The sequence below is a fragment of the Bactrocera tryoni genome, chromosome 5 (genome assembly GCF_016617805.1).
Source record: "Bactrocera tryoni isolate S06 chromosome 5, CSIRO_BtryS06_freeze2, whole genome shotgun sequence".
Classification (NCBI taxonomy): domain Eukaryota; kingdom Metazoa; phylum Arthropoda; class Insecta; order Diptera; family Tephritidae; genus Bactrocera; species Bactrocera tryoni.
Window position 1 is genome coordinate 75,999,249 of NC_052503.1, and position 16,974 is coordinate 76,016,222.

At 39.9% G+C, this 16,974-nt stretch overlaps 1 protein-coding gene across 1 annotated transcript in view; it reads right to left on the bottom strand.

Moving 5' to 3' along the window:
* The window catches only part of LOC120777278 (MOB kinase activator-like 2), a 90,383-nt gene extending 87,186 nt beyond the window's left edge, over positions 1–3,197 (bottom strand). Inside the window, exon 1 of the mRNA XM_040108483.1 lies at positions 2,745–3,197. The gene's annotated coding sequence lies outside the window, so the exon portion shown is untranslated. The remainder of the gene's footprint in view (positions 1–2,744) is intronic.
* Positions 3,198–16,974: the final 13,777 nt, after the last annotated feature.

The window sequence follows — 16,974 nt, forward strand, 5'->3', positions numbered from 1 at the left end:
AAAAGTCGGACTCTTACAACTCGTTTTAAGACAAATATGCGTGAAACAACCACAGAACATGCCTTGCATGAAATATATAATCGTTGAAAACCCTCCAAACGGCTTTAGATCATGGAACAGTTAGCAGAAAACTAAAAATTGTTCATTGATTAAAGAAAGTGTAGCCTTAGCCTCGCATAGCCACCAAAAAACTAAGTTAACGCTCAAGAGAACTGCCAATAACTACTTTTTTTTGGCTTTTAATGGAATTGTTTTGCTTAAATTGCTGGAAAACTTCAATACAAGACAATGAAAAGCAACTTAGTTATCGAGATTATTGACGCGTCAGTTTTGGAGAGCTTTTGGGGTTCGAAGGATCTTGCTACGTATCAAAGAAAGCACTGTCTGTCTTCTTGCTCACACCCAAAGTCATAATTCCGCTTTTAAATAACGTGTTGTCAAAAATAATAAATGAAATGTAGATACTATTGTTCGCATCAATTTCGATCAATTCGGAGTTTTTATGACCTGAACAGGGTGTACTACGTTCTTATATAGAAAAGTTTTTTATTTGACAAGATATCTTGACAAAATTTTGCACAGATTATAATCCTAGGTGTCGCTATAATCTCCGAAGATAATGTTTAGATCAGACCACTATAGCATATATTTGTCATACAAAGTGAACGTTCAAAATCAAGTTCTTATATGGAAAACTGTTTTATTTGACAACGCATCTTCACGAAATTTAGCACAGATTATTATTCAAGACAACGCTACAATATCCGAAGAAAATTTTCAGAGCGGTCATACAAATTAAACGGTCAAACGTGCGTAATTGTAAGAAAACTTGCGCCTGCGAAAGATATTATAGCTTCTGAACAGCCGTTAACGGTTTTTCTTCACTCTTGCTCTTTATTGGAAACTTTCATAAACCAACGCACTTTATTGGAACCTTAATTTCAGCCGAAATAACGCAGAACACAATTGGCAACTTCTCTTTATCAGTTAATTAATTTCCAAGTCAATCAGCTTCTACACAACGTACACAAATAATTAGCGTAAAAATTGCACGAAACAGTACTGGCTTCTGGCTTCTGGAAAACTCAGCTCTCTTTATGCGATTGCAAGACAATGAAAATCATTGAACGCTTATCCAATCACTTAATTTTGCCGCACACACTTCACGGCACATGCCAACACTTTTTATTACAATTTTCTCATCCTTCAAACACACACTTCAATCACAGTTTATGGCACACCATTGACATCCATTCGATGATACAAGCCAGCCAGTACATCCGCCCGCTTACAACACAATTCTTATTTGAATGGAAAATCCATTTGCATTTGAGGAATGGAAAAGCCGTTTCCTTGACAAGTAAATCGAAAGACACACACCCACACCCGCAGACCTACCAACTGGCACAACTGACAGCTGGGCTTACGATAAACTTGCCGTGGCATGCGAGTATCTGGCTGCTAGATTTGTGTATGATTCGAAGCAATCACGTCAGAAGGCGACGTTATTTAATATCTATGCAATTCAATCAATTTTTAAGTGGTAAGAACGTTGAAGGTAAGCACCCACAGAGCGCACGAAGGCAGTGAACTTGTTTGAGGGTCCAAACGAGGCAGTGCGCTTGTTTGAGGGTCCAAATGAGGCTTGTGAGAAGGGTATGATGGCGCTTTTGCCGCGTTTAAATACGTTTCATTTCCGGCGAATATTTATTTCGTGCTTCCTGCTATCTCCGCAGCAAGCGGATATGATTTAAAGTAAAGCAAGATATTGTAAAGCGACTGCTAGGCAGCTTTATAGCGATGCTTGGCAAATGCAGAAATATGGACTTGGCATGCAGAGTTATGGATTATGATGCTACGAACCACTGCCAGTCGTTTGGCGCATAGCGGAGCCTACAAAATCTTTCATTTCCTAACGGCTGCTAAATATCTAATTTCCTTAAGGCTACTACAGCCGCACAGCGCGCAGCAACTGTTTCCTCTGTCTCTACCTGTTCTTCCTCTGCTTTGTTTAGCTACTTCTAAAACCAAAGCAATAATTATGGTTATGGCTAAACGACGCCAACAACAATGCTTTGCTGCTGCTGCTGTGTCAGTTGGTGTTGCTGACCGAGTGCCTTACAAACGCCAGCAATCGACACCAGGCCAGACTGGATTTAATTGCCATTGCTCACTGCGTGAGTGGCGCTCGCTCAATCAGGCAACTCGAGTCTATTTACAAGTGCATATGTGTTTGTTTATACAAGTTTCAAGTGCGTTTCTTGCGCTGGCTCCTGCTTTCCTGACTGGTCGCTCTTGTTGACAGCCAGCCAGCTGCTCTATCCCAGCTAAGCGGCGTACTACTTGAACGCCTGTGGCTGACACAATTACGCCAACTTTTACGCCAACACCAACACAGACATACACGCACACATACACATATGTATACTGAACAAAATTTATATACTATGTGTCGAAATGTAAGCACGAAATTCGAGCTCTCATGGCGGTCACAATGCCATATATGTATGTATATATGTACATATTTTAAAACAAAAACAAAAATTATAATAAAGTAAGCAAGTTTGTATATAAATATTTGTCCATAGAAGGAGTCAGCGCATCCAGTCAACTACTCAAATGACTTGAACGCTGAGAACATTCGTCACTGCGACGAAACTGCTGTTGACTGTGATTACGAGGATTATTTGCCCAAAGGCACACACAGACACATACACAGGCATACAGCTTTAAAAAGCACATACTTCGGCTGCTTGGCTCACTCACTTAATTTTCATTTATAATTTTATTTTTTTTTTTTGCATTTATTGCAACAAAAAGTCGTCGAATTTCACCAGTTTCGCAACTGTTTGCAGCGATTTTCTTCAAATTCAGCACATTTTTGCACACTCAACATCTGTTTTGCACTTTTCACACACGAAGAACGTTTCGCGAAATTGCCAAAGCATACAAAATTGCATTTGGCTAGCTTACGGCGAACGTACCGTTGTTGTTGTCACGCTGTTGTGCGCTTTTCAATGTTCAAAGCGTCAATTGTCGTTTTTGCGCGTCGTACGAAAGCCACAACAGTGAAACAGGTCAGGCCTGTAATGTACCAGCGACCATTTAAACTACCGACCGACCGACCGATCGAACGACTAAGCTGTATAAGCGGGCGCTCGCTCTACTACTACCGGAGATACAACCAGTCTGACCAAAAGAAATTTTCATACTGAAGCAACTGAAAACTGCTCCGGCTCTGAACAACTTGAGCTGAACTGCACTGTGTGTTGACGACGGCGCCGCCGCCGACGACGACCAGTATGGCAAGCATCATAATCAGCCACAGAAAATCAGCCGATAGCCATTCGTGTACTTCAGAGCAGTCGGAGTCGTCGCAGTTGCTGTTGTGCTGCCTCGGTGTTAGTATGTTGGCACCATTGTGCTAAAAATACAAGTACAAAAGGCAGTGTAACTGTGACTGCGACGACGACGTGGCGTTAACGCCACCGTTTATAGCAACGTCTTCGTTGGCAGCAACGCTAATGACGTTGAGATGATGAGGAACAGTGGTGAGAAATGCTACACACCAGCCGTAATTATATTTTTGAAGATTTCGGGGAACATGTGTAGGCGTAAATATTTATTTATGCAATAGCAAGTAAATATATCTTTAAAGCTTAGAAAAAATAGCTGCAAGCTTGTAGGAAATATTAACAGTTTTCCACGTGAATTTGTAGGAACATTATAGGAACTGAAAGTTCATTATTTGAACTGGATTTGTCGAGTAAAACCTCTAGCAGTGGCGACGTAAATTACTTGTAAGGGCTTAAAGCTTATATTATAAAAATCTTACCAGGTTTAGTATATATTTATGTAAATCGCAAAGTCGGTAAATATTTGTACATACCTGAAAAGAGAGAAGGAAGACAATATTTAATATTAAATTAAGCTATAAGCTGTTATTAAAAAAAAATTATGAAAAAAATATTACAGAAAAAATATATTTCCAAAATTTTTCCCTTGCAACATTTTGCTACAATGTATAATAGTTTTGTTCACATAACGGTTGTTTGTATAACCTAAAAATGATCGAGAGAGATAAAGAGCCAAATATAAGAGTATATGTATTTATAGACAGGATGATAAGGATAGCAAGACGTGCCGCCTATGGTTAATATAAGCGGCTACTATTCGCAAAACCATCACCCATCTTGAAACCCAGCATTCATTATTGGAAAATATTCCCCCGAATAAACCACATCCAGCACGCAGTGAAAAAAATATAGCAGCCGTAACTGAGAGCGTACACGAAGACCGTGGAGAGTCGATTCAGCGCCGTTCGCAGCAACTCGGACTGACCTATGGAACGACTTGGCGCATTTTACGTCGAGATTTTAAATTGAAAGCGTACAAAATACAGCTTTTACAGAAACTGAGGCCACTCGACCTTCTAGAGCGACATCGATCGGCTCTATCGGCTCTTAAAAAGTTCCAAGAAGATCCGACGTTTCTGAGCAAAATTTTGTTCATCGATGAGACACATTTCTGGCTCAATGGATATGTAATCAGGCAAAATTGCCGCATTTGGGACAAAGAGTAACCTGATGAGATTCAAGAACTGCCGTTTAATGTAGACCAAACAACTGTTGATGTGGTTTGTAGGCCAGTGAAATCATTGGTCGATATTTCTTCAAAAATGATGCCGGTGAGAACGTAATCGCAAATGGTGACCGTTATCGCGCCATGATAACCGACTATTTGAGGACTAAAATTGAAGCTCGTGATCTCGGCGACATTTGGTTTCAACAAGACGGCGCCAATTCTCACATTTCGAATCAATCAAGGAATATATTGAAAGAACACTTCGAAGAGCAGATAATTTAATGTTTTGGCCCGGTCGATTGTTCACCAAGATCGTGTGATATCACATTGTAAGACTCTTTCCTGTGAGGATATGTAAAGTCTGAAGTCTATGCGTACAATTCCGTTTCAATTCAGGCTTTGGAGCAAAACTACACGCGTGTCATTCGTCAGCTACCAGTTGAAATGCTCGAACGAGTCATCGAAAATTGGACTCAACCGACGGATCATCTGAGACATAGCCGCCTGACATTTGATGATGATCCTTCGAATAATAATAAACATTCTCTATGAAATTTGAAGTTTCTGTGTGTTTTTATGTATATATAATTGATATTTGAAGCGAATGTGAGCGAATGAATTAGAGACATTATACGGTAAAAATATAATAACAGTGGACGGACATCGAGTTCTCTTCGGCTTTAATATGATATCGAGCTTTACTAAAAGTAAGAAAAAAATAAATCCAATTCCACTTTTATTAAGAACAGGAGTGTACATACGAGACGGAGTTCAAGCTGAGAACGAATAAATTAGGTGCAATATACGGTAAAAATTCTATCATTCCTACTTGAGGTATGAAAGACTAATGGAAAACTAGCCAACAGATATCTAGGTCTACAAATATATCTGACAAGATGATCTTCAAGCCCAGTTTATCTACAAATAAAGTTGGATCTCAAGACAAATATTAAACCTACATTATGTTCAGGCAACTGCAGTGCAATCAACACGGCCTCATAATGTCTTCAGTCACATCTATTGCCGGCTGAATCTTTAGTCCCATCACAGTCGTTGCTGCACCGTGGTTCTATGCAATTGCGATAAGCAAACAGCCGCTCGGAAGCAAGTAGCCAATGGAGTCTTCTCGACTTTCCTATCCTACCTGACAGCCGCTATCAGCTACTTAACCATCAAAATGCAACGCGCTTAGCATACTAATTCCAATAAAGCCACGTTTGGCCAAAGCAATCCCAATACAACACTAACAATAGCAACAACGGCAATTTAATGGCACTAACAAGCCAACAATTGAGCACTAAAACTTTACAAAGACCGAAGACACAACCAAAAACAAAAAAAATATTGAAAACAAAGGGAAATGGACATGCTGAGTGCTGAGTCCGTGTGCTGTTGTAGTGAATGAATAAATAGTGAAGCAGAAAAGTGGTGCCACTGTGCGACCGAGAACCGAGTCATGGGCAGTGCAACTATAGAATCAACGCCACTGGAATACCAAATGCAAGGCATAAAGCAATAAAATGAACAAAGCAAGAAACAAGAAAAAAGCAAATAAAGAACGGAAAACGCAGAGAAACTTTGCATACAAGTAGAAATCTATAGCACAAGCTCCACTTACTGCAGTGACTGCATACAATTGCTTGCTGAGAGTCAAAGCTACGGAGAGCGTGTGTGGTATTGAAAGTAACTGTGTTGGAGCAGCTGATGACAGGTGTGGGAGAAAGGGAGAGAGAGATGGAGAGCGAGAGTGTGTGTGTGTTGGGTAGTGAGGCAGTAAATGCCAGCGACCACTTGTTTAATGCTGTTTTTATAGCTTTGGCTTAGCCAAATGGCCTAGTCGTCATATGGTTTCACTGCAGCACTCTTTGCTGTGTTGTTTTTGTACTGCGCTTGTTACTTTACTGGTGTGTATATGATTTTACCGTTTACTGCAGTGCTTGGATATTGTCTCTCATTTGCCAGTTAGTAATTGTCAGCTGTGTGTTGGAAACGAAACATTGTTGAAGCGCTCATGTGGAATAGCAATAATTTTCAAGAGAGATTTATTAATGCTAAGCGCGAGTCGACAGTCGGCTGAGCACGTGATAGTTAGTGAAGGCAGTGTGGTTTAGTTTTGGCAAAACAGTGTTAAAAATTTGGAAATTCTGACATAACGTCATCAGGAAAGTATTAAGATTTTAGCACGAAGTTGATGGAAAGCGATTAGAAATAAAGTCTATAGGCTCAGATTAACTCAAGCAGCAGAAGCTTGAACAAAATTGACATAAAGTGATCTAGAAGATCAGTGATAAGGCCAACTACAAGATCATGCTTACAATCAAGATCAGAAGATCAGCTTAAATGTAACCCTCGCAGCACTTATAGCCATACAACTTGGCAAAAGGCGTACCCGAGCTTCTTCCAAGTCATAACTCAAAACCCACACAACTCATCAAATAAACGAAAAGATATACCTACAAAGCTATATACGCGTTAACTTTTATGTAAATATAAATAACTGTTACACATTTCTTGCATCATCGGTTCTCATCTTTCTCGCTTCCCTTTCTCTCACGCCTCGTTTCTATTAGCTACAACTGAATAGCACAAATTTTACGATTATCATCCAAATAACGTTTACAAAATGTCCATAAAACGATGAGATAAATGCTTACAAATCAACAACAAAAAAAAAGAGTTAGAAATAAAGTGAAATAAGAAAAGGCAGCAGATGAAGAAAGAGATTAACGGCAAACGAGCCAAAGAGTAAAGATTACCATATACACAAAAATAGTCACACACATCTCTATGTACGTATAGGCAGCAACGACAATATGACAGACAGTATGACTGGTCTAAAAAAGAGGTTAATTTTGGTTGCATCGAAGCTATAATACCCTTCAGAACCACATGAGATTCTATGCAATAACTTGATTTTGAACGCTTACTTTGTATGACAGCTATATGCTACAGTGCTCCAATCTGGACAATTTCTTCGGAGGTTGTGGCTTCTATGGACAATAAGCTATGTATGTGGATTTTCGTGAAGATACCTCTTCAAATAAAAAAGATTCTCATATAAGGACTAAATTTCCATCGTTGAGTTTGTGTAGCAGCTATAGGTTATAGTGGTCCGATTTGAAAAATTTGTACCATTTCTAAAAAAGTTTTCCATACAAGGACATGGTTTCCATCGTTCGGTTTGTATGACAGCTATATGCTATAGTAATCCGATATCGGCGGTTTCGACAAATAAGGGGCTTCTGTTTGAGAATGTTATATGCGCAAAATTTTAGACCGATATCTCATAAACTGAAGGAATTGCTCGCGTGTATACAGGCAGAGGGACATAGCTAAATCGACTCAGTTTGTTAAGCTCATCATTTAAAAATCCATCTTTTAGGGCCTCCGACGTTTACTTCTGTTTGAAACAAACTTCGTGGCAAACTTCATACAGGGTATAAAAATATGCCCAACTTACATATTAACAAGTATAAGTGGAGGCATAATGGAAAGCTGTAAAATACAGAAAAGGGCAGACACATTAATGACAGCGGCTGACAGCTGACACTTGCTGGCCCACAATAGTTAAACCGAAGACATACTAGCACAAAAAGCCATGTTTGTAACGTCTGAGATTTTCAAACAAAAATAGAAAGAGGCAGGCAGCAAATTGCATCAAAGGAGAAGCTGTGTAGTTATAAAGGAAGTGCAAAGGTGAATGGTTGGTGGCGTGAGAAGTATTTGTACTCAGTTTATATTCATGATTTGCTTTAGTAAAACCGACTTAGGATCACTTCAAACCCTAATGTGTTTTGAAAATGATTACAGAACTCAGTTACGACGTTTATTCGCTAAAAACAAACTGAAACTGTCAGAAACTTTCGTTTGATTTTGTACAAATTGCTATTAGATGGTGTGTTTATGAAGAACTGCTCCCGGATTGCTATAGTTAATGAGGTAAATTACCTATTTGGATCCATAGAAAAAATAAGTGGAGGAAAGTTAGCTGGATGTTAGAAAAATCTGGTATAAGTTATATAGTGGCTAGGTCAAGCTTTCATCTTATTTTATCCATTTTACGTACAAAGCTACATTGTTATTGTAAAACACGCTCTCTCATTTTCATTGAGATAACTTACATATTGGCCGATACAAAGTCACCCGGAAGCTCAATAACATACAGACATACAAACGCCGATATGCGGTATATGTAAAGTCACCCGGAAGTTCGAAAATCTTAGGTATATGGGACTAAGGGAAGTATTTACCGGGTTCAGCTCATATTCAATGCTGACATAATATCATCGGGAAAGGATTATCTCCGAAATATAATTATATGTCTGAGGCCTTGACCGATATTTTCGGTAAAAATTCAACTAAATACACTGGGGTTCACATATTCGGTACATAGGGTCTTTAATCATTTTGATTCGATTTGGATAGCTTTTGGTCATAGAGTGACACAATCTAAGGGCATTTTTTATCCCTTGAAAGTATTCGACGCAGTATCCCCCGGGGAAGCAGAGGAAAAGGAAGACCTCCACTCCGTTGGAAGGACCAAGTGGAGAAGGACTTGGCTTCGCTTGGAATATCCAATTGGCGCCACGTAGAGAAAAGAAGAAATGACTGGCGCGCTGTTGTTAACTCGGCTATAATCGCGTAAGCGGTGTCAACGCCAATAAAGAAGAAACTGCTTTATGAAACACACTGTGCCTTACTTTGTACATAAATTTCCAAAAAAAAAAACGGGTTTAATGACAAAATCTTAGAATCAGGTGCAGTGGGTAAGGTGTTAAATTGAAAATGAAAACTAAAAAGCTTCTCGCCTCATTTTCACTTAGTAACGCTACGTCAACTACAGGGGACCCAGCAAAAAGAAATAGCTAAAAGTGGAAGCAGGAGAACTGCTGTGAAAAGTTATTGTTTAGGGCAGCTTAACCGTTTTATGGAAGGGCCAACAAATGGTAGATGATACCGCGCCAGTGCTGCAGTGCTTAGACCGGTGTTCTTGTATGTGTATGTGTGTGTGCGTGTAGGGGAACGACTCGAACTAGCGCACGCTCGTTACTTTGTTGCTGCCTTAGTTATTGTTTTAGTGTTAATATTATGTATTTTTACAGCTATTATTATTGCTGTTGTTGTTGTTTAATGATGTCAATGTGGGTCTTCGTACACACTGCGGCAATGTGACACATGTACATACAGACAATGGGGACAACAGGAACTATTTGAATGGAAAACAAACACATTTTCTTTCACCTTAATTTTATTTAATGGAATACTGAGAAAATCTGCTGAATGCCAGCAATAACAGCAAAAAATAATAACAATAACAAGTATATATTTGTGTGTGCGTGTGTGTGTGTGTAAAAAATAATGACAGCTTTAACGAAAACATGCAGATTATAGGCGCGTAGAGGCTGTGAGCTGGTGGAAACCGGCCAGCGGCAGCAGCAGGAACCGATTTACTAACAACAACAACAACAATTACAATAATTACGGCAACAAGCACGCTAGCAAGTAGAGCTAGCGGAAAATAGCGTAGGCAAATGTAGTTGTTGTAAATAACACATATACTATATAACATAAATATATATATGTATATGTACATATATATACTTATATATTGTATTTGTAACAAAATTAGAACTTTTGCTGTTGACAAATGTCCAATGACAACCCAGCGGCCCGTACATCCAACAATTAACAACAGCATCAATTCACAGTGTGGCGCAATGCGGCCGGCCGGCCAGCAAGGCTAAAATGCCAAAAATAGTTTCCAATGCCTGTACATCTTTACAATAACAGCAACAACAGAGAATCAGCATGCCTATAGCAACACGCACACGCAGGAGCAAGAAAGCCACAGCGGGTGTTGCAACAGCGCGCTGTAATTTCGGGTCCCCAAACAGCTGTTTTCATTAATTGCTGTCGGCTCGCTGTCTCTCTATACTCCGTGTGTCTCCGCTGCAGCTCATATTCCACTTCCACCATGTGCGTTGCTTTTCATGCGTCCACGCTCACATGACCCTGTTTCCCTTTTTACCAACCAACAGCACTGCATTTAGACCTTTAACCCTTTTTCATTTCCTTGTAACATTTTACTGCCGGTTCTCAATGCACTTTTCTTTTGAACAACTTTTATGACCACCAGCGTGTTTAAGAACCAGTCGCATTTTTTTTCGGAGTCTACAACAGCGCAGCACCGTCGGCATTTCGCACTCTGGGATATCCGTTTTCATCTGTCCGACCAGCGCGGCGAATTGTGCAATCAAACAGCAGAGTGTCATTCATTTATACCCAGCTCATGTTTTTTTGGTAAATGGGATCAACGTGTTTCTTTATTTTCCACTTTGCTACGCCACATGTATTTTTAGTGGAAAATTTTCCACGATTCTGCTAAAGGAATGAATGTAATTGGGATCTGATGTGAAATTTGGCATCCATCCTTTTCTTCCCAAGAAACGGCCTATTAATCGGAACCGCCGATATCGGACCACTATAGCACATAGATTAGGTTAGATCGCTGATCTAGAGAGATGGCACGTGGACTGATATACCATATGTAAGTAGTTCTTTGTGAAGCCATAGAAAAGTAGAACTCCTGTGTTCGAACTACAAATTAACAAAACTCCTAATGTGAAATACAAATTTGTACAGACGTTTAATTTCCATTCCCGCCAGTTCGGCGGGATGTGTAAAGGTATGCGCTTCCAAGGCTTTAGCCTTGGCCTCCTAAACGTGGGACAGTCTAGAAGTAAATGTTGAGATGTTTCCAACTCGCTTGCTTTTATATATCTTCCGCAGGTGGCGTCTGGTAAGATCCCCAGCCTTATATCACGGACGTCAATAGGGAAATGGCCTATTAAAACCTTCACAACTAGGCAGGGGCTAGCTTTACCAAAGAAAAAGAGATCACCAGATTTATTGTGTTCAATCAAGAGGATTTTGCGACACCGCATGTACCAATGATACAGCTATCTAGTAGTAGAACACAAGAGGATACGGGAGCACCAACCCTCTCCCATTCTACTGATAGCGGTTCTAGGGTGCCTTTACTTGCTCATCAGCTTTACAATTGAGTGCAATTCCACTGTGGCCTGGCGCCCATACTAGTCTTATTACAATGAACGCGATCCTATTGATAACGAAGTTAGGGCCTCTTTACCAAACCCTGAACTTTTAAGAGTTATGAATTTTTAATGAGCCCAAGACTAGTATCGCTGCTCTCCTATCTGAGTGAATTTACTCTAGTGGATAATGCGTATTCTTAGAGACGCCCGAGATTTCCGCTATGGAGCACAGTATCGACGAAGACCCGCATGAATCCATTCGCCATCGAGCGTAATAATTAGAGATTTGATCAACCATTTTATGGAAGATTTTGCGGAAGGATTTCGGTTTGCAAGCTAACAAAGTGCAAATCGTGCTAGAATTGGAGCCAAACGACTAGCCAGCGCGTCACGAAAACGGGATGGACAACGATCCCGGTTTTTACAAATAAATTTTGTTCAATGATGAAGCACATTTTGGTTGAATGTGAACGTTAATAAACAAAATTGTCACATTTGTATTGGTGGTAATCCACAAGCCGTTATTGGAACGCCGTTACATCTTCAAAAAGTCACTGTTCGGTGTGCCTCCCTGCTTAGTCGAAGTGACCGAAACCTATACGGTCGACTTCCATTGACTCAGTCTTCACCTTTTTGGCTTCTTCCTTCTTTTCGGCAGCAGCGCCAGCAAAAAATTTGCTGGGGTCCTTGATGAACACCTTGATGGTGGCAATTTCCTTGAAATCCACTTCGGTGGCAGCAGCAATAGCCAATAGATTCTTGAAACAATTGACAACATTGTGTGGTTGACAGTCATTTGTCCATATGTCATAATGTTGCAGTCAAAGGAAACTCTATAGAGCCATGATTAATGAGTTTTTCGTGCCTGAATTGGAGACTTTTGATTTGGATAAACTTTGGTTCCAAGAATACGGAATATCGTGCGAGTCTACATCGCTGGACTACTGAAGTATTTACATATATGCAGACAAGCCTAACCTAACAGACGACTAATGCCTGGGGAGAGAATGTTCGACGCGTTATTGCTGACTTACGGCCACATTTGCTGCAGAAAGTGGTCGAAAGTTGGGACACTCGGCTGCAATTTTTTAGAGCCATACGCCGAATACATTTGTGAAACATAATGGGAACAATTTGTCTTTGAAATAAAGTTGAATTCTTGGCCATAACCTCAAATTATTTTCGAATCCGAAGAAAATTTTCAATTTTTGTTTTAAGTATCTGTTTCAGCCTCCCTAGTTGACATTTGAAAAGCGCATAAAACCATTTGAACAAATCGTTTAAAACTTTGGCGACACCACAGTGCAGCCATACAAATTCGTGTTGCATTTAAATTGGTTATTTGCAAGTACCATGTCACTACAAGCAAAACTGCATGCATAAATACTAACACTAACACACATACATGAGCGCATGTACATATGTATGTATGTATGTAGGCGCTGAGTGCGGCAAGTAACTGCATTTGCGACGAATATTCACAGGCAAGCGAACTTTCGAACCAACCGATTGCGGAACAGAGGTGCTGCTGGCACTTCAGATGCCTATAAACATACATACCGTTTGTATGTATGTATGTATGTGTGTCAGCTAACCGCTTGTATGCGCAATTTGCTGCAATTGTTGCAAAGCAAGCAACTGCTAAGCAAAAAATAAGGCAAATAGTAATGCATGCAAACAAACATGAGTATGTAGATATGTTTTTTTGTATGTGTGTGTGCGTAAGTGTTGTTGGTGCATGTGTATCGATTGCAGGTTACTGTGAAACTGAATGAATGTCAACTTTATAGGTGAGCAAATACGATTATACGATGTGATGCAGCTATGCTAATACAACAGCACACATACGTACATATGTATATATATACATACACGGGCGTACATATGTAAATAACTGCGTGCAACTTCACCAGCAAGCCGACGTCAAACGACCGCACAACAATGCATGTGACAATAGACAACACAGCATTAACAACAGCAACAACAAACAAATGCAAAAAGCCAACAATAAACAACAACAAAGAACAACAACTAAAGTGGCTATAAGAATCGTGGCAGAAACACGGCAAAAAGCGCTGGAAATTCACGTAGAGACAATGTGTTGTTACTATTTCATATTTTTTCCGGCACTTTAATATTCTACTATTGTGACGTTGTTGCTTTTTTCGCATTGCAAGCGGATTTATTTGCATGTGCGGGTATGTACATATGTGTGTTGTGCTGTTTTTATTTATCGATGGCCTCGCGTCAGTTGGTCACACCACCGACGAGGGCACTGGTGTCTGATTGCTGTTTTGATTAACGTTGTTGTTGTATTTGTAATTTATTGCCACCTTAGTTCGCAATAACAACACGAAATAATGTAAAAACAATAACAAATGCAACGCAATTCACACGTTTCTATGTATGTATGTATGTGAGACCATGCGTAGCTACCCTGTAGGAATGTCGAGCAATTGTGTTTCACATGAATTTTAACACAGTTGTCTTTTCAAAAGCATAAAAGGTTATAAAAATATCTGTATCTTGGTTTTGGCTTATGCGGTTATAGCCGTGTTAAAAACAGTGCGTCAGTCGTTTCTTCTTCGGACTGTTTGATGTCAATTTGGGCTAACAAGTGCAGCCATAGGTCATTCTCTACCTGATCTCGGAAAAGGAGTTGAGGTCTTCCTCTTCCTCTGCTCCCCCGGCGGGTACTGCGCCCGTTATTTTTAGAGCTAGAGTGTTTTCATCCATCTAGACAACACGACCTAGCCAGCGCAGTAGCTGTGTCTTGGTCCCTTCAAGTATGTAAACGTCGGCGTATATCTCGTACAGCTCATTGTTCCTTCCACTTCGATATACGCCGTTACCAATACGCAAAGTACCATAAATCTTCCGCAAAACCTTTCTCTCGAACACTCCTAAGGCCGACTCATCAGATGATGTCATTGTCCATGCCTACGCACCATATAGCAGGACGAGAATAACGAGGAACTTGTAGAGTTTGGTTATTGTTCGTCGAGAGAGGACTTTACGACGTGTTAGCCAAACCGCGATTACGATGTAATGACAGCAGGTATTTCGTCTTATTTCGCTCTGCGACTCCAGCAATAGAGCCTTTTTGTCTGAAACTTCGCTTGGTATCGAACGGCTTGGAGAGGTCCTTCCCGAAAATGACGGAGCTTTTAGTGTTGCTCAATGTCAGCTTACACGGCCAAATTCGCTTTGGGGGGATACCAAGTTCATACATAGCGGCAGGGTAAAAATCTGGTCGATACTAGATTTTCCAGGTCTAGAGTAACACTGATAAAGTCCAATCAGTTTTTTGACTGTAGGCTTCAGCCACACTACTCTCGATAATATTTTATATGCGATATTAAGGAGGCTAACTGAGAAGGTAATTGGCGCAGATTGTGGGGTCCGCCTGTTTGTGGATTGGACAGAACTTACTTTGGTTCCGATCTTCGGTCATGCTTTCCATCCGTCCATATTCTAAAAAAGCAGATGCAGTGCTTCGCCACCGTATTTGAATAGCTCTTATTGAAAATTAATTTATTAAACTAAATACCTCGATTAACACCTTTAAAATAGATTCACCACTATCGCGGTTTCCTACAGGGTCACATATATTCGCACACAGAACAAGACACTACGGACTAGTATAAAACTGTTTGGGAATAGTGGAGCACGGTCGTACAGCTGACGCAGTGGGTTGGCTGCAAGCTGCAGTGGAGGGGGCCACAATACTAAAACCGATGGGAACGCTATGCGGCAGCGAACGCAACAACAAAATGTTTGTGCGTGTATGCATGGCAATGACGTCACAATTACTTCGCATTTGCCATATTACTAGACTACTCTACATATTTCGCTGGTGTTGGTGTTGTTATTGCATTTACTGGCGTATATTTGCTTGTCTGGCGAAATTTGCCGAACTCAACAGGCACACAAACGAGTGTATGTATGTATGTATGTATAGTGCGCCCAACCGGCAGGAGTTGTAGCAATAAAAGGTGGATATGAAATGAAATGGAAATGGAAATGAAATGAGAATACGCAAAAACCCATAAAACGAAATAAATAAGAAATCTAGGTAATAAAACCACCGGGAAAAAGCACACAAAAAAGCTTATTGCGCCGCATGGGCAACATGAGGCCACAGATTGGAGCAAGCGATAAAAAGAAAAACGCTTTAAACGCATAAAGTTGTGGGCAAGCAGACACAATAACAGGAACTTGACAGAACTAGCTGAGGGAGAAAATTAAAATAAATCAAAAGACCATAGCGAGAGCGCACCAAAAATGGCGAAATGAAATCGAAATCGAAATCCACTTCAGCGCGCTTACGAAAAAAAAACGCAATTGAAATAAAGTCAAATGCGATTTAAAGTAAAGTAAACTGGAAAGAGAATAACAAAAAAGTTGAGTGCCCGTGATTTATGCGTTTTCGCCATTTACGACGCTAATCCAACAGCGCTGAATGGAGCATCAGAATGGGCAAAGAAAAAGCAATGCGAAAGCATATGAATGAATGGTTGATGGCTAAACGCAGCAAACTATAAAAGAAGCTTGAAGATACGGCTCTTTGGAAAGGGTGCCGTCTTCTACACACACGCATGTATGGGTGTGTATGTGCGGCTTGCTAGTTTGCCCAGCGCAACGCTTATGGAAATTAAAGCTGTTATAGGTGCTTATGCATATAAATATTATGGTGTACACATAGAAAAAGAAACTAACGCAGAATAGCAAAACTTATACACAAATACTTATAATGCAAAACAATATGAATAATGTAGAAAATGTAATAAAGTAACAGCGAGAAAAAAATAAAAAATACCGAAAAAGTAAAAAAATAGAAAAATAAAAAAAAATAGCAAAAAATTAAAAATAGCGAAAAAATAATAAAATAAATTTAGCGAAAATATAATGAAAGTGAAATTGGTAGATAAAAATCTCTGTGACAGCGAAAAGGTATGTAACGAAAGGGACTGAGTCACACAGCAGACTTGGGATGGCAATAAATAGACGCAAACGCTGCAAAATGAAATCTAAAGACTTGTGGGAACTAATTAAATTGGCGTTAAATGGAGAAGAAGCATAGAAAGAAGACATACATAAGAAAAACGAAGCAAGAATACTCTTCCACATATAAAGAAGTCTCCATGCAAGAACTTGATTTGGAGCGCTCAATTTGTATGGCAGCTATATGCAATAATAGTCCGATCTGGAGCATTTTTTGGGTTAAAGTAGCCTTCAATTGGTCAATAATCTATTCAAGATTTCGTAAAGCTACCTTGTCAAATAAAAAAGTCTCTCATACAAGAACTTACTTTTGATCGTTCAGTTTGTATGG